Genomic DNA, 23,166 nt, shown 5'->3' with positions numbered 1-23,166 from the left:
TTCACAGTACCAGAGGGAGAGTTCAGACTAGAAAAGGAGCTGACTCTCCACACACGCAATTAAATTGCACATCTCTGTCTCAAGGAGTGGCAGATACTAGAAGTGGCCATTGGTTCAGAAAGTGATTGAGCAAAAATTATACTCCCAGATTTACTATCAATGCAAGTATAGTTTCAAACTGACAGGACTGATCCTTATCTCTGCATAGATCTTTAAAAGAATGCTCAAGTGCACAGGTCACATCCAGTTATGTGGTTGTGTGGTATTACGTGCCTGCTCGTTAAATGTCAGCTCAAGAGATTTTTATAAACAAGGCAATATTTGGTTCAATAAGTGCCTTGTTTCACCCTGTTTGCTTAAGCATTCAGTTACAAGTAGAGAATATGTGAAGAGAAACACTATTGGCTTTGAGATATACTGCGCCCACACCTACAAATGCTAGTGGGGTCACCAGAACCTGACACTGAAGGTTTGTGTTTCACAGCTCATGCAAGACCATCTACCCTCACCTGCCTGTGCTAACAGGCTTGAGGCTACTTCTAAGTTGCAAAGGAGGAGGAGGAAAGCCAAGGGTGTCAGAGACCTGCCTACAGTCAAACTTGCCAAATCCTCAGTCACCTCAGGACTAAAACCCAATCTCGATTTATTCCCTGTTGTAGTAACTCCAGAGCAAACCCTGCCCTGGCCAAATGACACTCCCAGAGCTATTCTCTGCACACTGCTAAAGGAAATGTCACGGAGACTAACAAAAAAGCAATGGAGATGATTAAGACAGGATAAAAAGGCTAGAAAGCATAAAATATCAGCTTATAGTAAAACCCAGCTTCTATATTACACCTTCCCAGAGGTTTACACAAGAGATTTTGCTTGCTTTCTACCTCCCTTTCTCCTCTGTAAACTTCTCTGTAATGTTTGTTTTGTGCAAAGTCAAAAAACACCTGCATGTAACACTCAGACCTTGTCCTGAATTATAAGTCCAACTGAGCTAAAAAAAAAACCAAAACCAAAAAAACCCCAAACAACCAAAAAACAACCAAAAACCCCTCCAATGACTGACATCTGACTTTCCTCTCATTACAAGGTTTGTATTCACTGGTGACCAACTGGGTGCACTAGAGAGCAGAAGTGTTGTTTAGTAATGCCCTAACCCTGCCTGTTCAGCTATGCATTAGGACTAGGTCTTCAGACTAGGCCTGTTGGAGACACTCTTGACATACCAGCAGCTAGGAGTAAGAGGCATGACCATATTTCAGGTCACTTACATTACTGAAAGACCAGTTTTCAGCAGCAGGAAACTCAGAGCTGATACATGCTCCCAGAAACCCAGCCCAGCCTTGACAGTCTGCTCATGGAGAACCAGGCTATCTCAGCACTGGCCCCTCAACCATCAGCTCTGGCTGCACTGTGGTGCTCACAGCACTACAAGTATTTGGCACCCTGCACTCCAGGAGCAGCACTCCTGGTGTCAGCTGCTGTGCCACATGCTCGTAACTCCCATGTCCTTTGGCTGAGCGGGTCCTCCCAAAGCATACACTCACCTTTCAGAGGGTCAGGCAAGAAAAGGTGAAGTGCTGTGGGCACTCAACAATGCTCCTGCCCCTTCTGGCTCCATTGTGAGCATCATCAGCACTTGGCCATCTCTACCGTACACTGAAGTGCAGCTAAATATAGCAATAATTGACAGGTACTCCTTATTCTCAAGTACAAAGAAGCTCTACCTCTGTATTTTATAGTTTCAAGAAAATGGTCTCCTGTATGAGTCAGTCACCTGCTAAAAAACTTTACACGTTCTCAGCTGCTTCTCCTTACAGCAAGGCTGACAACTTGTGATGCAACACAGCAGTCTAACCTGCCCTTGTCTTTATATATAAAGATATATACACAGGTGTGCGCACACATAGTCACCTATAGTGAGTGACAGGTCATACAAAGCCCCTAGAAAGAAGGAGGGGAAAAGACAGTGCCCACATTATGAAAGTCAGAGATCCAGCTCATGAACTCAAAAGTCTAACTCAATGACTAAAACCTGTCTCACCCTCCCTAAACCCCTGTCAGCCAAAGACCACCAGTCCTAAACACTTATGTACCTTCTCCCTACACCCACTTAGCACCTTGCTACGCCAAGCACCTGCAAGGGACTTACTTCAGCTCACAGCATCCAGCCTTGCCCTGTCCCTTGCAGTGACCCGCTCTGTAGGGTAAGATAAGGAAGGTGTAACCCCTTCCTGATGCATGTATGTGTCTGATGAAAAGCAAACACAGAAAACAAGCTTTAAGATCAATTCCAGCTGTTAACCTTGCACTGCCAAGTTTGTACCAAGGAAGACAATAAGTGAACCTGGTTGAACATCACACTCATAACAACACATAGTGCCATAGACAGACAAATTGCCTGTCTATGTCCTTATTTTCCAGGACAGGAAAGGCAGGAGGAGAAATATAGGACATTAAGCACTGTGTTAAAAATTACATGGCAAGGTCAAAGCCACAAAGAGAACCGGGGAGGAGGAAAGTAAGAAAAGCACTGCAGGGTCAGTTCTTGTTGTTCCTGCCTCCTGAAACCTGTCAGCCTTCCAGGCACCCACCCACCAGCGTCACTGCAGTAAGCCAGCAGAGCTGGGCACCTTTTCCTTGCTTTGCGGGCTCAGGACATCCATCTGCCGGCACGTCCCTGGGACCAGGCTGCGACAAGGAGCACGCAAGCACCAGAGGGCACCAGGAGCTCAGCCCTGCTAACCTACCGGCTCCCTCCCGGGACTCTCCCGCTGCCACTGGAGGTCTCTGCTAAGTCGTTCACCTGGGGAAAAAGCCATGGGGAAGAAGCTGTTTTAACCAAGATAGAAGATTTCACAAAACAGCATCCGTTTTGTGGAAACTCTACTGGAAAATATTAAAGACAAACATCAGTCGTTTCTGGTGTGTGGGTTTTTTCATTCATATATTCTTGTACTTCTGATTTCATTTCAATTCAGAACAAAACCACATTTTGAATTGTGATTTTTTCTTAGACAGAAATGTGTACCTATCACTATGCCCCTCCAGACAGACGACCACATGGCCACCGTTCCTGTGTCTCAGCCCGTGACCCTCCAGTATGATCCAGCAAGTTCTCTCCTTCTCTATGAGTACCTGCTGGTGGCTCGTCAAATCAACAGAAGTAAAAATCTGCCTCCATAGCTGTCTTCATCCTAGAGCAACAGCTTATATGAAACTATGTGGGATGGACTGATGTTACCATCAAAGCGACTTAAGCGTAGACATGGAAACAGAGCAAAGCCTGCAACAGCTATTTCCAGAAAGATTTAACTGCTATTGGGGAAAAAAAGAAAATGAGTCTGTAATTATTGCTGACTTAGCCTCCTTAATACTATGATTCTTCAGTCTGTACCGTAAATCTTTCCGTGGCACTTGTTTATCCTCTAGTTTTATGTACTTTCATTATACATCTAACAATACATTTCCCTTTGAGTTGCTAAGGAAAAGTCCTTCTCAATCCCTAGAATAAAACATCTCCTCGCAAGAGTCTCCAAGTTGTCTTGAGAATGTAGTCTAAGAAAAAGTCGCAGTTAGCAAATCAGACATTGACCAATAACTCACAAAACTTAGGAAACAGCCCAGACTGGACAAGTTCAGAAAAAACCTGAGCAATTGAGGGCTTTTAGAAATTGGCCACTCAGGGCCACCTTCAGCCAGTCCTTGTTGAAAACAAGAAACTGCTTCTCACTAGATTTGGTCCAGATTTGAGTCCTCAATTGATTTTTAATTCTGGGCAGAGTGTTCTGTGTCACACCCTTCTAACGCTGATGCCTGTGCAGGGCAGGAACTCACCCGGGTCTCCCACACCCAAAGGTGGCTTCACAAGCATGCAGTACCTTCACAGCAGAGTAACTTTGCTATAACACGATAATGCATTGCAAAGCAGAGAAGAGACTGACTGAGTCCCAGAGCGGCAATCCCATGGGCCGTGTGCCTGCACAAAGCACTACGGCTGGATTCCGTAATGCAGATGCCATTTTACCAAATGCCAAATCTCAAATGCTTTTGTTGTAATCTCCAGCAACACAAAGGAAACACCTGTCTGTAATGGGCTATCGCCATGTAACAGAGCTATCTGAAGTATTTCCCAAGTGTTGTCTTATCTTACTTTTATCAATTACATAAATTCAATGGGCTCTGGAGTTACAATGTGGGATTTCAGCCATTTTATCTGCTAGCTTTATGTGAACATCATTTGGAAACATCATGTTCTGTAAACTGCGGACTGCACGGCCACTGCTCCCCACAGTCTGGGCAGAAAGCTCTGCCCTGGGCAACACAGTCCTCTGCAAAGAGCCTGTGTGTACAATACACTATCTTTTTGGAGAAGGAAGAGCTAGGCTTCGCTCCACCTGATGCTGGGGAGTTTGAGGTGAGACCAAAGAGGAATACATGGGTCTCACTCAAATGCAACGTGAATTTTGCTTTGCTCTAGTTTCATAATCTGCAAACAGTAGCAAGCCTTAAGACCAGAAAGTGCAAAAAAATTGTTTCTGCAGTACTGGAGAAAAAAAAAACCCCAACCAAAAACGTGAAATGGTTATAGGCCTTTAAAGTTAGCAGGTTGCTTCCCAAACATTTTTTTGCCTGGAACAAAAGTCAGAGCACCAAGACATGCCTTGTTGGGATGCTGTGGGTCCAAGAGCTATCAAAAGGCAAGGCTCGAAAAGAATAAATATAGACAAGTGCAAAATTCAGCTTCAGTACTAGGGATTTTCTGCATAGTTGCTCAGAGTGCAACACAGAGGATCCCAGAATAAGGCTACGTTACGCTGGAGGTCAACCAACATGCAACAACATGAGCCAAAGTCAGCTTCTAGCATCTCTGTGCTGAGTGCAGTTGGACAGGAGTGGCAAGTAACCAGATTTATCCATTCAAAAGCAACTCTTAAAGTAACTGTGACCATGCTCTCTAAAAATTTTCCACTTCCAGCTGCTACAACTGGAGATTTTCACCTCCACAGTAAAGCACCAGTGAACAGAAATGGCCTGTTCAGTGGTCTTGTTTGCTCCAGAAGTGATTTACAGCGTTCCTGAGATGGGCAAGGACATGAGACCCAAACATCATCACAGCAGCACAATAAAGCCACCTAATGCTCTTTTATGTCATAGTTCACTGAGATTCCTTCGTGTGCTAAGGTACATCAAGAAACTGAGCTCACCTTTAGGCACAGAATTACATTCAAAGTGCAAGGAGAGTAACATGCCAGGAAACAAATACAAAATGGAAAGAGCCTCTGAAGGAAAATGCAGGTCAATGCAGTGATGCTGCTCACACCCTAGGCTATGCGTGACAACAGCACTGCAGAAAACAGTTGGGGAATCTTGCTTAACTTCCCAGATGAGTCACACAGCGTCTCATGGGCCAGGGAAAGGAAAGGAGGGTGTGAAGGAGGTGTAACAGATCCTGCTACAGGCTACACTGCAGAGACACAATGTCCAAGTCACTGAAGTGAGTCCAGATTCATGTAAAAGTAAATGACAATGAGAGTCAGATCCTTTGTTTTTTTAACCAGTTCCACTGCCACCACAAAAGGCTTACAAAAGAAGGACCATCTTCTTACAGTATTGTCTTGTTATCAATAAAAAAGGGCAAGGCAGCTAGACAGCATAGCAATGGTAAGGCTGACAAAACTCTGGGAGATGAAGCATAACAAAATATCTCAGCAATGAGGTGCTTCTGAAAAAAAAAATTTTTCCCAGGTCATTCATTCTTAAGAAATAAATAAGCAAAAATAAACTCCAACTGGGCTGTTGTTTATACTCACCTTCCTTTCAGTTCCCTGATCCCATCAGATGGTCTGTGACACACTGTAACTCACTCTCTCACTGAGACTTTCAGCCCCTTGTTTAACACTGTCCCTCTCAGACACACGGTGGTGGCTAAATCCTGGAAATAAAGGATTCTTTGGATGAGAAAGATTGTGCCAGTTCAGGGCAGTGACAATTTCAAGTGATCTTGTTTTGCTGCAGCATAGCCATACAAGGACATCACCTGAAGGGTGATTTGGCTTTGCTACCATTTTAATACCAAGTTAAGCCCTGAGTAGATAATGCTGTAAGGTGTAATCACAGCACCCTTACACGCCCTTCTCACTGGATAAGAGGGCCTGACCCCGACGAAGGTGACAGTCAGTTGCTTGACTTAGGAGCAGCTACTTCCCAGCTACATCCCAGAACTGACCCCCTAATGCAGTAACTGTAATGGGCCACTGGTAACGGTCAGTATCTGTTATCAGCCTCTTCCTCACTGCAGAATTGCCCAGGGACTCTCACTGGGTGGCTGTGCCCCATACCTCAGGAGCTGCTACCATTGAGGATGTCACCCAGTCCTCATTTCCATACAAAAGCCACCAGCAAGCAGGTGGCACTCACCTGTGCATGTTGCCTGGGGTGCAGAACAGGACCTGCGTCGCAGGCACACCCTGCAACACCCTTTCCAAATAATCAGTGCACTTGCAGGCATTTATTTAGCTGGCAGAGCGCACTGCAGGAGAGACACGGAAACATCCCCAGCCCAGCTGAGCCCCTGTGACATTCGGGCAGGACTAGCCACAAATCCCCTGAGAACACTGATGGTCACGATGGTATGGGCACTCCCCTCAGAAAGAAATGAGCTCTGAGCATCAGCATGGTACATGCAGGCTGCCACAAAAAATGCACACTGATCCATTCAGGGATGTGATGGTTAAACTCAGGTTCGTGTTCATATTTACAGATAGTTTTAATGTGCAGGAGAAAACAAAGAGGTATTTTATTCCAAGCCTCCCACATGCATCTAAGATGATATGTGTGAAGCAAAATACAGAATACAGCCTAGAGAAAAAAAACACCAAGAAACAATACAAAAGAAATACCTGTCCCCAACAGAAAATTGTTGTAAAGGGCAAGATTTGTGGATTTAATTTAAAAATTCCTTTCACCAACAGAGGAGGAGGAGGTAAATCACACTGCCAAACAGTAAACATGAAGAAAAGCAACAAACAACATTTATGTAGTTTACCATAACACAACTGAAAATATAAAAGCTCTTTGGTTTATTGCTGTAGACACAGAACATGTTTGTGCTCTGAAGTAATGCATGAGACACTGATAACACAGTGCCTGCAGAGTCAAGTGCAGGATTGATTCCTCATTTAAAGAAAGCTTATATCCTTGACCTCATGTAGGAAAATTGCAGCCCTAATATCTGACAGGTGAAAAACTGCATCTCACAATGCCCCAGAGAATGCAGGGGTATGCAGGCAGTGTGCCAGGTTTATGTTTGGAGTAAATCTCAGTCCACGATCATCATTCAGAACACCTTTCCTTACAGGGCAGCTTGCCCCAAGGATATACTTACCCCAGGTATTTCTGAGGGGAGGATTTCCTGCTGAAGAGGGATGTAAAGAGTCATTGAGCCTAACACCAGGGCCCATGTGGAGATCGCATGAACAAAATACTGCTACCATCTTGGATGTAACAATGGGGGAAGGTGAGATCTTCAAGTGTTAAGGAAGTTCAGAGCATGTACTGTGATAACAGATGAATGTGGAAGTAAGTAGGATTAAAAGCAATCAGACTACACAACCCATCTCCCCACCCCCCCAATCAACCTGTTTGCAGCCAGGAGCAGAGATATCATGAGGGACATCTTCTGGCATCAGACCAGCTCTTGCCTCACTCCTTACGAGCGTCCCAGAGGAATGTAACAGCTCCTGGAGCTGGAGTGAGTGGCCTGGAAGAGGATGCATAGAGAGCAGTCACATGTTGACACTCCCTTAACGGCAGCAGAAATGTGGGGATTGAAACAGGCCAGAGGAGATGACAGAGGTGATCTATAATAAGCCCTTGGCATAAACCAAGTCAGAAAGTGGTCCTGCTGGGTGCTTCCACCAGCCGAACAACAGGCCTTGGGAGGAGACAAGCACAGCAGCCCCAATCTTTTCAGGACCTGTACAGGATGGGTTTCTTTACACCCAATCATCTTGCAACAGCCTGGTTTTATCCATGGTTTACACCGGGGCTTGGTTTGGCTCCTAGCGAGGTGCAAAATCAATGTTTCCTTCAGAAGTCAAAACTGTTTCATAAAAAACACACTTTGTATAACTCTACTTCCCCTGGGCTGAGTTCTCAGCGTGAGTGGTAGTGCTTTCTGCATTCCTCCTCTTTCCCATTCCAGAAGCTGCTTCAATTAAAGATAAAACTCTTGATTCCATCCTGAGAACAAGAGGTACCAAGCCTGTCAGAGATCAAAATACCCACTGACCTCAGCAGCAAGTTCTTGTGAAAGTACAGCTGGCCTCCAAAGTATCTGACAACTTCCAAAAAGCTTAATGGAGAGTGAAAAATACCTCGTTCAGTTCATTCTAGCACTAATTTAAATCAAGACTGGCTGCATACTGTGAATCACACGTTACTGATGATACTTTGCTAAAGACTGGGTGTCCAGGAAGCTAACCTGGGCTTTGAAATACAGCACGGGAGCGAACGTCTTCTGAATAAAATCATAAAAACCTCTGAAGCATTACTATTTCTCACCAGCTCAATCTCAGGGCTCTGATGACACAAGAGGAAATATCAAGATAGCATTTAAATTTTGCCGATTCTGACTACAATCTAATTCAATAATTGTCACTTGTGTGAGCAGTATTTGCTCTCATAGTCATATCACAGCCTGCACGACTAGTCACTCAAGACAGACATATTTGGTCAGACTTCTAACAGACGCCGACAGGCCTCACAGGACTCCTGAGTGTTTGGTGTACTGAAGAAAGTAAAGCTTTGAAAAGTAGCAGGTGATAATAAATCAACTGTGTCCATATTAACAGGAGCTTGGCAGGGTCCTTACAAACGGCAAGGATTAAAGGCATGGCCATGTATGACAAAGGACCGTAATTCACCTCCCCTAAAGCTGAAGAGTCACCTTCCTTTCACTATTGAGATGAAACTCACATTTCAGAACTGCATCAGGGACGACCACAGAAACAAAGAACTTCCTCTTCTAAAACCATCCTCTTGACATTAAGCCACAACCCACAAACCTTTAAATCACAGATATACAAGACGACAAACCGGTCTCGCACCTATCAGCCTTCATCAGTGTTTTTAAAATCTCCCTTCACTCCCTGACCTCAAGCACACAACTGACCGCCCAAGGTCCAACTGGCTCCGGCCATTCAGGTGCCTGCAGTGGCTGCTGTCTTCCTCCACCTTCCCATACTCCCCAGTGGAGCAGCAGTCCAGCCCCTGGCAAACCCCTCTGATACCTCCAAGGTATTGACCTACCTCCTCTGAAGCAAAACCCCACCAAACCTTTCTGTTATTGGGCAGAAGCTTCCAAAGAAGCAGAACAAAGCATCTTTCCATCCACTGGAAGCTCAGAGATGGAATTCATTGTCACCGGACACCAGAGATGCCAAAATGCAATTAGACAAATTCATGCAAGACAAATCCACCATGGGGCCCTTAAGTACAAAGACACGTTTCCATTCCCTGGCTTAGGAATTCCTCTGACAGAGACAGGTGAAACCAGGGATTCACAGGTCAAATTCAGAAGAGTCTGTTTGTAAGTTCTTACATTCAATTCAGCAAGAGTTTGCACCCATTTCAGTTTTTAGGATACAGAAGCACTTTCCTGAGCCAAAAAAAGAGATAGTTGAATAGAGCAAGTAGCTAAGAAAAATCATAGGAAAATGTAGACTGTGAGCTTATTCAAACAATCCCTTTGGGATCAAAAGTACAACAGAACAGATGATTAGCCCATCACAACAGAAGTATCCTAACAAGCCTGCAAGGAAACTGTCCTTACATAGATTCAATGCTTTTCTTTACACCACTACTGAGGAAATGTTTCCTGTACCAGAGTAAGTGCATAACAACCAGTAACTGCAGCAACAGTTTATTAAAACAGTGTTATGTGATGCCTCTTTGTTGGCTAGTCATTAACTTCCTACTGGAGCTGAGACTTAATTTCCATGAGACTACACAGTAAAATTCTGCCAAGTTCTGAGCTTTCCAGGGGATGTTCAACGGCCCCCCACAAACCCACTTGGGAAAATAATACAGAAATTTTGTCTATACAATTGCACTATCAAGTCTACATGAATTCTATGACCTTTCCTATAAGCTATTCTCACTTTAAGGCAGCTCATTTCCATGCTGAATGGGTGGAGAAGGACAGAGACCGCTACTGGAGTTCAATTTTTTTTTAACAAGTGGCAGTAGTTATGTGATACCTGAGGATACCACAGGAAGGGCTGGGCCTTTGTTGCTTGGAACAGAGTCAAAGAAGTCACCTGGCATCACTCACCATGTTCACTGTGATCAACTGGGTACCACCATATAAAAAGGTGGCACTGGAGAAAGAGCTACTGCTGTAGACAGTTGCTGGACTACATGCTGCTTTCTAGAATTCACGAAGTTCTGGAAGGAGAAAAAGTAAGTTTTGGGAGGTATGGCTGTTTTGTCTTTCAGCTAAACAATTAAGTTAATGATTATTAATGAGCAAGTTGCTACTCTGTGTAGGAATGTGTATGTTGTTGCTCTTCCATGTAATTAGGCAGAGGAATTGATTTCCAGTTGAACTGCATGTTGTTCTTGGCCAATTCCAGCCATTGCATTATCACTTACAAGGATTTTTAAATAATAAAGTGAGGTGCTCAGAGAAAAGATAGAGGCAGAAAGGCACAGTGAAAGTGATAGGTAAAATATGACACAATTTCAAAACAGCGATTGGTCAATGGCTGTGGCTGTTCTAGGACATAAGGTGGTTGAAAACTTGCTCTATCAAGGCAAGATATTACATTGATTGAAACACTGGAGGGATCTGTGGCACAGGCTTTGTGCTGTGCTTCAGTGAGATACGTTACAGAGAAGAATGTTGGAGAATTTCTAATGTAAGCGAGATCTGACTGTCTCTGGTCATCAAGCTGACTGACAGTTGACAGAAAGTACATTAGGCAAAGAAAGTAACAACTTTCAAAGAAAGATACTTTTATGAAAAAATACAATCAGATTTTAGGGGTACCTTTTAGTGCTGGAGGAATGTTTCTGTTCACCGGTGATTAATATCAGCTCTGATTATTTGTGCGAGGCACCCATCCCTCTGTCTGTTTCACAAATGCTGAAGCCACTGAACTCTCCCTGGCACTAGCCACCATGCCAGGAGCAAAGTGAACCTGGGTCACAATCACCATAATGGAGCTGCCATTGGTTCCAAGGGATGTAAACAGAGATGCCAGGAGGATCCTTTGCCTTATAGCTTCACTTCCCAAGCTGCAGCATGCACTAACCCAGAGCAGCTTTCCAATACAGCCACAGGGACAACTTGCAGAAGCATGTCTACTGTCAGGGAGCTTCCACTCACTTTGCAGGGATCTATACTTGCCCTTGGAGTAAACCTCAGAAAAGGCTGAAAGCCCTTACAGCAGTTAAGGAGAGCACTAGTTCCAGTGAGCAGTAAGGAAGTCTACAGCCAGACCATGGATGTGCTCAGTGCACTCCACTGTTCTCCAGCTCCATCTGCAGAGTAATGGTCCTGACAATCTGAGCAGTAAGGACAATTTTTGCAGAATTTCAGGAGAGTAGCTGTACTCAAAAGACACAATTCGCAGATCTTTTATGCTTTTTTTTCAGCCTTGAAAAGACAATCCAAGAAAAGAAGAGCAATGAAGGCAAAAGAAAGGCCACCACTTTTAATCGTGCTTATGACTTTACTCAGTTTAGGTAAGTCAGTTCCGCCCCACAACCATGCTGAGGGCTGATTCCCACACAGCTGAATATACAGATTAGTGGATCAAAGCAAAGTGTCTCTAACGTTGTCAAGACTTTGCAGTGTGGTTTGGGCACCAACACTGAACATGTAGTGCTATGTAACAAAACCAGCACAAATGATTGGGGTGCGTGCTCAGTATTAGTATATAACCAATGAAGGATGAAAACTTACCTCCATTTCATACTCTCCTAGTCTCTGTTCTTGCATTTCTGTGGGGGTCTACAATAGTTAGATGACTGAAACTAAACTGATTTTCATCTAACTATTCCATCTGCATTTTGGTTTTTTTTTTTTTCCCCTAGGACCACGTGTAAAAGGTTTAAATCAGGTATGTGTGTAACATCACCAAATGCTGTAAAAAGCTTTTCTGTGTTATCAGTCATAGAGCAGACACTTAGTAGTAACATCAGTTACCTGCAACAGCCACTTATGCACAAAATACACTTGTATCCACTTAAGAGCCATCTAGTGCAAGGGAATCTCCATAAGGTTACTAACAAAGACCTGCAATACTTCCCAGAGCTCCACAAGCCCACGGGCTGGAGCAGAGAAGGTATAATACTGCAGCCAGGGAGGATTCCTGCTTTAAAGCTGATCTGTTGGCTGGAATAAAAGTGCAGCTCCACCAAGACACTGATCATCAGCTCATACCAGCTGAGAATCTGGTCAAGTCTGTCCTGAGCTGGGAGCAACCAGTCTGTTCTAACCAACAGATGCATAGTGGTACTGGGCACCTTTCAACCCATCCCAATGGTTTGCCTGATGCAAACAGGGCAAGGCAGTACAGGAGTAATTGCTTCATAGCTAGCAGCCCGAGTAAATTACATCCTATTTCATGCCATGAATGCTCTATCCTCACCAGTGCTTTCTCTCCTTTCTTTTCCCAGTGCCCAGCATTCCTCATGTGTAAGTAAAATTTTTTTTGTATCTAAGGTACCATTTGTACACTTGAGATGTTGGACAGGGTCTAGCACACAAAAGAGCACAATGGAAGTGTTTTGAAAGCTAATACCCCTAGGAAATATCCCTGAATAGAGCCCATGTAGATTTTCTGCATCACTTATTTAAGGGCTCTCTAAAGCATTTCAGGGGTCTCAGCCCAGCACTGAAAAGAAAAGCTATTATACACCCACAATTTCACATACAACATGAACAGGAAACACAAGGAGCAGAACAGAGAGATTGTCAAGTGTAAGACTGGAAGAAGTGTTCCAATACTTTCTGTACCCAAAGAAAAGCATCACATGTATCCTTAAAGTGAGAGACTAAAATATTAAATGTCATACACTTCTTTCTTCTTTCACAGCTCCAACATACTGCTCATCTGAAATCAGGTAGGCACCGCTGGGAACTGGTATCCACACTGCTTGGGAGAGATTACACTACTGCTAAAATATCTCCCAAAAGCTTCACCAAAAGAACCTGAGCCCTTTGCAGCCTACCAAGCCCTCTTCTCATCAGACATTTAATGGAAAATGTTCAATGTTTCCTGCTTCCTTTCCAGTTCAAATCTAAGCTCCATCCTGAAGAGCGGTGACTGGTGCAGCCCTTCCCTCCGGCAGTACGCCTGTGCTTCAGTAAGTCACCTCCAACAGGTCTCTCCTACCAACTCCCCAGATACTCCTTTCTAGCTACTTTAAGACACTCACAGTCAGATCTGGCTTCCCCTCCTTGGGCACATCAGACAGCCTTGCTCTGGAATCACTCCCACCAGGCAAAAGGCAGTAAGCCAGGCACTCCTCTTTCCCTTGAGATTGTCTGTAGGAACAAGGAGAGCAAGAGAACCTCAAACTTTGACCTTGGACTTGTAGTTCTTTACCCTTTTTTCTGACGTAACATGCTTGTGTCTGTCCCAGGGCACCAAGCTGACATCAAGACAACTCTCCTCCATCCTCAAGTGCTACATCACGGATGCTACTGCTCTCTTGGACCAAGAGACTTTCCTGCTCTTGTTTCAACAAGTCAACACTGAAGTGCTGCAAACTGCTCTGAATGAAATCAGCGTGCAGGTAATATTAGCATCAGAGGAGAGGACAGTCAGCAGCTCCCTCTTTAGACGATACGCCGGCACGCTTTAGCCTGGGCTACATCCACAGCTGCTTGAGTACTTGACTGTTTTTTTCCCCCATGCTGCTAGACGAGCAGAGATTATTCAATAGTTACCTTGAGAGCCTGCAGCTCTGGGTCTCTAGTATGTTGTTACTACAATTACACGGAAATGTGAGCACAAGTTTCAGTACAAACCAGCCTTCTCCTCTCTTCTCTTCCCTTCTTCCTCTCCAAATCCTCCCCAAGACCTTTCCCATTCTCCTTAACAAGAACAGGAGAGGAGTCTGGCTACCAAGGTGATGAATCCACTTCTTACTCAGCTGAACACTTCCTTGTTCTCCTTCTCTACCTGCATTTACTTCTCTCTGTTGAAGAGAGCACAGCCTACCTGAACAAGTTACTACCTTTCAGCCCAGATGCAGTTCTTGCAGTCTCCATGCTCCTAGCACAGTGCCAGCACCAAGGAAAATAGGTTTGTTCAAGCCACTCTCAGGAGTAATTTTCAAGGCAGTATAGATAAACTCATATGAAGTAGCATTTGGGGATTAGAAGCACAAAGGCAATTTCTAGATCTTCTCAAGAAGAGCCAAGCCAGTTACAGTTGGACAAGCATGACGAGAATCAACTTGAAGATCCTGGGAAAAGGACAGCACTCTTGTCCCAGTGTTTGTGCAGAATCTGCCACAAAGAGTTTCTAGTCTTGGCACTACCCTTAAGCATGGCAATAATACCCGTAACACATTAGCAATACTTTGAGAATTTTCTATCTTGTTTTCAGGTCCGCAGTGACCAGGTTGCATCTGCCACCAAAGCCTTCATGTTAAATGCAGCATGGGAAGTCATGAAGTCTGATCCTAAAGTTGCAAATGCAGGTTTCCTGGCATCCTGGTTCCAGGAGACCCTGCACGCCTACCTTCCCTCCATCGGCACCAACATCCTGGACTGCATGGCACAGCTTCCAGTCACTTGTGATGGCCTAGCCACAGTGTATGTCTGTTCTAAGCTCAGGGTCTAATTAGATGGTATGCATGAGCGCGTGGTTTGACAGAACCAGGAAATGCATTGCATTGTCAAAACAGGGCTTTTTAAGATTTGAATTTTGATGTCTATTTTCCTGCCAGTTATCTCTGTTCCTAATTGGTGCTATTAAGATTGATCCACAGAAGAGTTAAGATAGGGCTAGAAAAAAAAGGAAGATAGAACAAGATCCCAGAGCCCAGTCTGTGAAAGCTACCAGCAAAGAGCAATACAAAGGTAGCACACTGTCCAGACAGCGTGGTGTGCTTACTGGAATCAGTGTCACATGATTGTATAGGGTACAACCATATGTAATACTCATCTGTGCCTCACACACCTTCACTGCTGTTCGGGAGGTAGATGTAAGCAGGTTTCTGTTCCAGCCATATAAGAAAGCAGCAGATATTTATTAGACATAAATACCATTTTTTACTATTACATTCTGTGCCTCTTGAGGACCTCTCCCACAGAGAGAAGCTGGTGAAGGAGATGAGTGGAAATGGGTAGAAACTTGGGAAGCAGCGTGAAGCAGGATGGAGATGTGAAGGAATTAGCTGGGATATGGGAAGAGCTCTACAAATTCACCTTAGAACATGAAGGGTTATCTTAGTTTCTGTCACGCACCCAAACAGAATTTCTAATGTTCATCTTAAAGAAGGAAATTAAGGGCACTATGAGCTAACAAATTGTTATACATATCAGCACTTGGCAATGGCTTTTGTCTCATCGGTCCCTTTTGAATTCTAGGGTTCAAGCTCTGGACACTGCTTATTCTGAGATGGACAACAGCACAAGGCAACTGGTAGCTGACTGGATCAGAAGATTCCTTACTACACAGGGTTAGTGATCAGTATTTACAGTCCAAATTTTCCTGATATAATTGCAATAGATTCAACAGATACCAGTATAAACTACTAACATCTATTGTCTGCAGAATAAGAATTAGCTGTTAAGATCAGATGATAAAGTACTCTAACGAAAATGATTCAGTAACATACCCTTGCTTCCAGCAGCACAATGAGATAATTTAAAAAGCTTTTCTGAACTCATGTCAAATCATTATGTTAGAGGACAGAAGATCAGTGACAATGATGTTTTTTGGATCAAATTAATCTTATTTTTCCCCGTACCCTCCCTCCAAGCCTTTTCCATACCCATGGCCTCATAGGAGACCAACCCTTATCTGTCCATCAAGAAATAACAAGTTATTTTATGTTTTTAGTTTGCGAAAAAAATTCAGCAAAAGAGTGGCTACTGACCAACTGGAAGAGTTTCCAAAGTCATGCATCATATAATGATCTCACTTCTTGCTGGAGCAGCTTTGATGGGGTAAGAAATCACTTTGAAAATAAGGTTTCCTCCAGTTGTTTCACCCAGCAGGCTGTGAACACTCAAGCAACAGATAAGCAGGGGGATAAAGTGACTGAAACTTTTACTTGCCTATGGATTGTAGTATTGGTGGTTAGAACTACAGGTCAGTGAACAGGCTTCAGCAGTCCACTCCCACATGGCACCTACTAACCTTACCTCATATATTCAACAATCTGGTAATTACAGTGTTGTATGGAAGAATTTAGCTCACATGGCAACTTGTTCAGTAGTTTAACCCTTGCCCTGGGTCTTTAGTCATGCCTCTCTGTTCCCAGTTTACAGCTCTTGAGGTGCTCACCGCCAGCCAGCTAGCTCAGCTTACAGTCCTCAGCCATGTGCTCTCCAACAGCAGCTTAGCCGCTGCCATCGCACAAGTGCTCAGCACCAATAATGTCCTCTACCTGGAAGACTACTTAACCGAGTTATCAGCTTTAAGACTGACTCCTCCGCTTGACCACAATGCAATGTACTCAATGCTGGAGACCATTTTAACCAAAGTCAGAGAGAACTTCCCAGATCTGTGCTCACCCTCCTTGAAAGACTTGTTTCAGGTGAAACTGAAAAGGATGTTGGCTGTTACTGATGCAAATATATTAAGACTCTTCCCAACGAAAATAGGCTGCACTGATTTCCAAGATATGTGAGTATACCTGTCATATGCACTTACTAAGAAATTAAGTTAGCAGAGATAATACATAAACATGGCTCAGCACTGCCAGCCTTGCGACTATTTTTATTACCTGTCACTGCTAAGACTACCATGAAATCAAACCTGCAGCACTTCTCATGTTGTCAAATGTTGCCCTGGAGATTTTGAAATGAGCACTTTTAGATTATGACCATAAGATAAATGATGTTATGTCTCTCCAGAAAAAGCAGTACAGCACAATGAAAATAACTATTAGCATAGGCTAAACTTGCCCAGAAGATATATGAACAAAGCACCTCAACACAAGTGAACGTTAATCTTCTACAAGGTTCAAAACTGTTTTACTTATCTCTCACTGGGTAAAGTTATCTTAGGCTTTAAAAAGTATTCCTTTTTTTTTTTTTTGGTACAGCATGGCTCATAACTACTTTGATGTGAAACACTGAAATCACATTTCATTTTTGTCAATATACAGCTATAAAGGACTGAATTCTGTGCACCATGAGTTAGATCCTGACACACAGAGAGCTGTATACCAAGCCAGAATGGATTTTCTCAACAGGCAAGCAGCAAAAGAAGGTAACAGATTACTGCATATTACTTTCCTTTATGATCCTCTGAGTACTTTAATACTAAAACCTTACACTAGTTTTGAGCAACACATGAGCAGTAATACTCATATTTTCAAGATTACAACAAAATTCACAAAAACAAGCAGACCCTTGCCTCGTCTTGGGTGAACTACACCAGGAGTACTCTCTGGTATGGCATGGCCAAGCTAAACTGCAGAAGGGTGGGACGATTCTAGTATCTGAATTTAGGATGAAACTTCAACCTCTTCATTGGCACTCCTGAGCACCACTTTCTACTTCCTACATCCACTCTGAGCTTCTTCAAGGCCCAGCTGTGGCTACAGCACCATTTCCACCTCACCTTCTATTTTTCCAGGAGCACATGCCTCTCTGGCTGTCTTGCATAAATGAGCATCTGACGTTAGACAAAGCTTCCCTCTCTCCTGCCAACAGGCTGTCAACTTCTGACCTCCCAACACCCTGTCTCTTGCAGGAGTAGCCTGTACATTCACCACTGCTAACAGTCGAGACTGGTTAGAGGACAACTTTGGCTTCTCTAGTATTTACGCTGACTACAGTGATCTCCTCCGCCTCAACCCCAGCTTCAACGGAGTAGGTATCACACCAAGCAAAGCTTACATTGGGATTCCACAAGGCTGCTCCGTTGTGTTGCTCTGCAATGGCAGTAGGGCATTGTCCTCGGCCTGGGGTTACCTGTAAGCTTCTGAGCAGCCACTCACATGCCAAAAGGCAAAAGCTGGTGGGGGCATTTAACTGCCGCTACAATGACATTCTTCTCCTTTCCTTTTTAGTTTGAGGTGACAGATATGCTAACTTCAGTGCAGCTAGGAAAGCTACTCATCACCTCCTGTATCCTGACTGACAACACCAGGGCCAACGCAGAGACAGATGTTACAGAGATCATGAAAACCCTCCAAACGCGGAATGTCTCTGAACTACACACCTTTCTGCATGAAGTTAATTCTCTTGCAGCACAGGTAAGAGAGCTCCTCCAGTTGCAGACTCTAGGCACCATCCTTTCTCTTGTTGGGTCTCATTTTCATTTGCCCTTGCTCCTGACTGCACAATCATCAATAGATTTCTCCAAAGCAGATTTCTATAAAACAATATAACGGTATGATTCCAAACAAGCAGAATGATCAAGTTTCTCTGATTAAGCAGCAGCAGGGGGAAAAAAAAAAAAGAAAAAAGGAAAACAGCCCAGCACATTTTCATTTTCACTACCCAGCCATGTATCACAAAATCTGCTGTTCATATCTGCAAGAACAAAGCCACACTAATATACATAACTGAGACTGAAAGATAAGCATCTCCGTCACACTCCAGTAGCACATCACTTCCCATTTTTTCTTCTCCCTAGATGCACAAGGAAAGCATAACAAGCACTGGGGTTCGTGACATAATGCTCAAAGGCATTTTCCAGATCCTGAAGCCACATTTTGCCTCAATGACAAGAACAGACTTGGAATCCCTGTTCAACGGGACACTGACCTTTTATCTAGGCTCCATCACTCACGATGAATTAATGACACTGCCTACTGTCAGTGACTGCCCACTCTTACAAGTGATGTGAGTATAAGTCCAGCTCAGTTTCTCTCATCTGTGTGCACTGTAAAGGAGAATGTCACTGTAGCTACGGGGAGGGATCTGACGGACAAGCGAGAGGAAGAGTTGTGAATTCATCTGTCCCATCAAAGAAGACATTTCTAACTACCTGCGCTAAAAATGTTATTAGCTTGGGTCTGTGAACGTCACGGAAAGTAAGTGATGCTGACGTGTCTCCTCTCTCCTTGACCTGCAGAGTGAGAGGTTTGGACTACGCGTTTGATGACATGACAACAGAGACAAAGACTGACATAACCCAATGGATTGTCCAAACTATTGCTCGCTTAGGTGAGCCTTTTCTTCCCACTGAGTTTGTTCAGGCATCTGGTTTCCCTCAGACCTTGCTGGCATGTGGATTTCTCCTCTGCCTAGGAGTTTTCAGTAATCTGGAGCCATGGTTTTTGTTGACTGTAAATGTTGCACTCCAATTACAGCTCAATAAGCCAGTTCCACCTCAGTGCAGCTTCCCCAATACAAAGTGGAGAGCAGCCCTTGTCCCTATAAAGCAGCAACACCAGAATTTCTTGTTGACTGAAGGGAAGGGCAAATTTAAAAAAAAAAAATTAATTGCATACTTATTATAAGCACAAACTGCTTTTAAGACCTACTGAACCACTGAATTATGTTCCCTGTTCAACATCTTTGTCTTACAATGTTTGTAAGGAATAAAAGTTGAAATGTAACGAAGCAGCAGTGTCCTGATTTCCATGAAATCACTAGTCACTACTTTGTGAGAGTCTTTCAGGAACTGCACCAACATGAGCTACCCTAATCGAACCTGGTGATTCACTGCTTAGATGCATGGTAATTGGAAATACTTCCTCTATCATTTCCATAAATACCCTGGAATGATCTTTGGTTTTGTGAGTCTTAAACTGAAACATAAATGATTTGTTATTGCTGCGTTTTAGATTGTGAGATGGATGAAAACTGGATGATGTTTAACTTCCGGAGATTCAGATCCATAGCTAACATCACAGACTTTGTTGCTGCCTATGAAAACTTTACTGGGGTAAGACTACTGATTTAGACACTTTGTCACAGAGCAAAACTATTCCTTTTTTTTAGATAGTCACACAATTAATAGTGGGATTTATAGCCTGACAGCCAGAGGGTATTACAAAACAGCTTGAAGAACAGGCATGAATGGAAAATGTGTTGCCCTTTCCTCCTTAATTAGAAACAATGGAATTTTTTCCATCCTTCTCAGGAGAGAGAGGACTTTCCCCTCTGCTACAAGAAGAGTTCAACTAGTTTCTGATTATTCCCATGCACTTCAATTCCAACAAACCCTGGCCAGTTGGTTCATTTTCCCTTAACACAACACCCAGCAGAAAGGACGGGTGCACAGCTAGAGCACCTGCATGGCAACTAAAGGATCTCTGTATCTGATCCAGATCCTCTGTCTGTCAGAGATGGTTATTAGACAACTTGGTTTGTTTTCCATGGGGCACTGAAGGGATATTTCCATGGAGTGTACCAGAGAAGCCTAAACTGGGGCCTGTCTCACTCTCACCTCAACAAAAGAAGGAGGTCCAAGAGCTATCCAGCTCATCTGGGCCAAGCAAACACCCACAATCTTTCACCAGCCTTTCCAAAATGAATCTTATTCATTAAAACCTAACACTTCTGCTGCAAAGACTCTCTCCTATTTCAAGACTACAAAAACCAGAACAGTCTGTTTCAGCCTCACACCATTGCTCCATCACAAACATTATATATCATAACCTACATCTGCCAGAAGAGAAAGAGTCCTCGTCCTCGAGGACAAGGTGTGCAGCAAAGCTGTGGACACACATGCCAACAATGTCAATCCAAGAAAATACAAATGTACACTTATAATTAATTCTCTCTCTCTGTTCTAGATGGTGCTCCTGGAGGAGTTGACTGCCGTCCAGCTTGCCCAGTTAACACTGTCCCAAGACATGCTCAGCTCTGTTGCTAACATTGAACGAATCTTTGACAGGTTAACCAAGCTGCCAGGTCTCCAGGAGCTGGCTGTTTACTGGGATGAGTTTAACTCTGCTTTAGAGGAGGTAACTGCAGACAGCTGGTTAATGGGGCTCTGTGGGAGAGGTCTGTGAGGACAGAAGTCTTCCCATGGTACATGTGCAGTAACCGAGAGTAAAAGGAAGGTGATACAACAGGTTTGCCAGGGAACCTTGCAACAGATTCAAGGCCAAAAAGAGATTATGCCATTGCATTCCTCACATACTTAAGTCTGTGCTCTGGTTTGACAAAACTGCCACCAACCCCTTCCCATCTCAGACTGGCTGAAACACACAGGCCAGATCTCCAGCCTTTGTAAAAGGGTAAGGCTCAAAGAGCCCCCTAAAGCACCATTAATTTACATCATTTTAATTCACAGTTTACAATTTGTCTTTGGCTCAGGCTGTAGTAACTCCTCTCCCACATAGTTCTGACTGTGCACCCAGTGCCAATTACTTCCTGAGGTTCCTTTAATAAGTAATTAGCTAAGAGCCCTTCTTGGCTCCTTGTAAATACAATACCTTTTATCAGGCCAACAGAAGATATACAAAGTCTCAGTCTGCAAGACTCAGAATCTGGAGGTCTCTCCCTCAGGTAAGATCTGATCACAGAGAGAAGACTTCCTACTGGGTTATGGCATCATGACTAACTCGGCTTTTCCCAGGACTATGACAGCTAGCTTTATACCAGAGCAACTGCCTTTAATTCTCCACATTCATCCAGAAGATAAAGCACATGCCTGGAATGATATAAAGCTAGCCTCTGGCCTGCAAAGTTGTAAATGTTACTACCCCCCCCCCCCCCTTAAAATAGCAAAGAATGAAACACTTCAGCATCCATCTGCTCCCACCTTTTTTGATGAGAAAGCAACTCTAGTGTGGAGGCAGAGTCTCACCTGGGCTGTACTCACAGAGCTGCTGGAAGCCCCTCCTGGTGGCAGCAGGAGGTTCAGACACTTTAGCAGCTTTGTCACACCAACATGGGTCCTTCAGTGCTCCCCTGGGGCCTGGCTTTGCAGGGTGCTCAGCACTCTCTGAGAGGCAACAAAGCTCAACAAGCTGAAAGCAAGGGATATCTGAAATCTCTGGTCCTGTTCCAGGCTCTGCAGCAGAGGTGACAGAAAAGACTGTATGCCTGTTTCTCAGGTGTCACAGTTCCTAGCCCAGCATATCCATTTAAGCTGCCGTTAATGGCCACTGACAGCCTGCACCAAGACACAAGGTGTGGTAGCCACCAGGTGACAGCTAGAAGAGTAGCAAAGGGCTGAGAGTCAGACCTGTAATTCTCCCTTAAACAATAATGGCATGAAATGAGAAAACGATCTCAACAGTGAAAATAACACACCTGTCAAAGAAAACAGCTGACCAAACCATTTCCTGAGGCTCAGTAGGAACTGAACTATAAAACAGTGCTACATAGCTTATATTTTTTGCTATAAAATACAGGACTTGTGCTGAGGTGTCAGGGAATATATTTATATCATAGATCAGAAGTAAGTCAGAAAACCTCTTCATTCTTGTGTAAGCAGCGGGAGCTGTACCTGCTTGGCTGCCTCAAATAATTCCCAAATACGGAAGAATGCCATCCCTGAAAACTGAAGGTCTAGAGGAGAACACAAAAGTTTGTTTCTCCTACTGTGCTGCATTAGTTTCAAAACATTTCCCTGCTGCAGAAGATCAAGGTGGGAACATAAACAAAAATCTCTGTTCTTCTACGCTGATTTTGCCAGAAATTTTGCATGTAACTTGATGCTTAACGGTAATTCAGTCAGGTCTTGGCTGCACTGTTACAATGCTGTAAAATCCTTACAGATGTAGCACGATTTGCTATTACTGTTGGGTTAGAAATAGAAACTGCACCACCCAGAAATACTCTTCTCAGTTTTCAAATATTGCCCTAGAGCCTTACAGTTGCATTTTGTGTTCCTGCTGCAGCCTTCTGCCAACACCTTCAATATCTCCATGGCGGTGAAGCGCACCATGTTGGCACGAACAGTGGAACAGCTCCGTTCTGCGCTCCCCACCTTCACAGACAACGACTACCAACTCTGGTTTCAGAAGAGGCTCGTGGCTGTTCTGCCAGGCATTCATGCCACCATCCTT

At 43.9% G+C, this 23,166-nt stretch overlaps 1 long non-coding RNA gene across 2 annotated transcripts; it reads right to left on the bottom strand.

The window, feature by feature from the left end:
* Window positions 1-2,632: 2,632 nt before the first annotated feature.
* Window positions 2,633-9,942, bottom strand: LOC119147001. 2 transcript variants are annotated; one of them, XR_005103916.1, is made up of 4 exons: window positions 7,632-9,942; window positions 7,379-7,548; window positions 5,805-5,926; window positions 2,633-2,797 (listed from the first exon to the last, which is right to left on the bottom strand). It is a non-coding gene; the product is annotated as an uncharacterized LOC119147001 (long non-coding RNA). The 2 variants fall into 2 exon arrangements; XR_005103915.1 differs by lacking the exon at window positions 7,632-9,942 and having other exon boundaries at window positions 7,379-7,592.
* Window positions 9,943-23,166: the final 13,224 nt, after the last annotated feature.

The sequence above is a fragment of the Falco rusticolus genome, chromosome 4 (assembly GCF_015220075.1).
Source record: "Falco rusticolus isolate bFalRus1 chromosome 4, bFalRus1.pri, whole genome shotgun sequence".
In the NCBI taxonomy this organism is placed as follows: Eukaryota; Metazoa; Chordata; class Aves; order Falconiformes; family Falconidae; genus Falco; species Falco rusticolus.
The sequence above is the reverse complement of the archived record's forward strand: the minus strand, read 5'-3'. Positions and strand labels throughout refer to the sequence as shown.